This window comes from Panthera pardus, unplaced genomic scaffold (assembly GCF_024362965.1).
Source record: "Panthera pardus isolate Hobbes unplaced genomic scaffold, ASM2436296v1 HiC_scaffold_15, whole genome shotgun sequence".
Taxonomy (NCBI): domain Eukaryota; kingdom Metazoa; phylum Chordata; class Mammalia; order Carnivora; family Felidae; genus Panthera; species Panthera pardus.
The window spans coordinates 37,094,048-37,095,701 of record NW_026526710.1 but is presented as its reverse complement, the minus strand read 5'-3'; the positions used below and the strand labels follow the sequence as shown (position 1 = coordinate 37,095,701).

Genomic DNA, 1,654 nt, shown 5'->3' with positions numbered 1-1,654 from the left:
AAGGAATTTTACATGTGATTCCTTCCACTGCCAATCTCTGGTAGTTCCTCCAAAGTCAGAATTATAATCTTTAAAATAGCCCTTTTAAAAAGAAGTTTTATTCAATCCACAGTTGTCACTGTCAAGACAGAGTTCTTTCAGTTAGGCTTCTTTGACCTCTACTTGAATATGAACATTCTTCAGAAATTACCCACCTGTAATCTTTGGGATCCAATTTCTTTAATGTAGGACCCTAAAAGTCAAATTCTAGAAAGTAAATTGATTGATATTTTGTCAAATGATCTCAAATTATTATTCTTTAGTTGTTTCTAATATTAAAAAGTCTTCTTACTTTCACCTACTCCATGAGCCTAGCAGAAAACATTATAGGTCTCATTGTCACCACTGCCGGTGATAGAAGCATAACTTGTGTCTCATTGTAGCTATATTAACAATTTCTGGACACCATGAACAACAGTGTCCATTTCCACCTAGAATGAGGCTTAGAATGTTTCTTAATAGCTCACACCATATCTTGAACTATAAAGGAGCTTGAAAAACATTTGTCAATGAATGAAAGGAGAGAGAATGATAAATTATTCTTGGACTTATTCTAAATGTTTAAATATGTTGAATAATTGTATTTGGTTTTAAATTTTTAAAAAGGACAAAATGAAGTTAATGCAAATTCCTGCTCAAATAAAAATATTTTACTCCTCATGTAAAGCCCAGATAACTTAAATAACTAATATGCCAGTAGGAAACAAATAGAAAGTAAAATATTCAGATTAAATATTTACTTTTGAAATTGAAGAATGAATTTATGTATTTAAGTTAAATTTTGATTTTGTATGTCTCATTTTTTCTCATTACCAAATAATTTTTAAATGACAAAGTTGAGGACTAATAGGGTTTGCGGATTTGGTGATAGATTCTGGGCTTGAAGCCAAAGCACTGCTCAAAGTGGGCTGTCCAAAGACATTGGCCTTCTCTGCTTGCTCATTTCTTAGGGTTGAATCTCAAAAATGAGGAGTTAAAATGCAAGTATATTATCTTGGGGTGGTAATGGATGTTAACAATGAGCATAATTAAAGATGTTTACTAAGTATATTATCATACTTTTACAAGGCAAATATGAACAAAGAATGTACTTCTTTGTACAAAGAGGATCTTCTATGAGGACATTAATTATAATGGAAACTTAATCCTAAGGGAAGTATCTTTTAATTTTTTTTTTAATTTTTAGAATGTTTTGAGAATTTGAGGAGAGGTGTTGCACTCTGATCCATAAAAATAAGGAATATAAAAATACATTTTGCAAGTCAAGTTTAGGGAGTTCTTCGACTCCCCAAAACTCTTCAATTGGTCTGCTAAAGACACTTTTCCTATTCGACACACCTAGTACTGAGAAGATGGATTAGACCACATATATGCTTCTGGTCTAAGAACTGAAATAATTCTTAGTTCCCTTGATCAAGGCCTAACTTGTACTCTTTTCATCCTGTCTCACCAGTACAGTATGAGCTGAGGCAAAGAGAATCAGAGCCAAGGGTAAAAACAGACCTCTTTCCACGATCTAGAGCTGAACTGACCTATGGATCCCTTGTAGGTTTTCCTGAAGTGGTAGCAGTAATAGGGAGAGATGGAGAAGGACAGATTACTATGAGTTGCATAA

The 1,654-nt window shown here is 33.1% G+C and overlaps 1 non-coding gene across 1 annotated transcript; it reads right to left on the bottom strand.

The window, feature by feature from the left end:
- Window positions 1-358: 358 nt before the first annotated feature.
- Window positions 359-483, bottom strand: LOC128777151 (small nucleolar RNA SNORA1). Its single transcript, XR_008422347.1, has one exon. It is a non-coding gene; the product is annotated as a small nucleolar RNA SNORA1 (small nucleolar RNA).
- Between the last annotated feature and the right edge of the window lie 1,171 nt (window positions 484-1,654).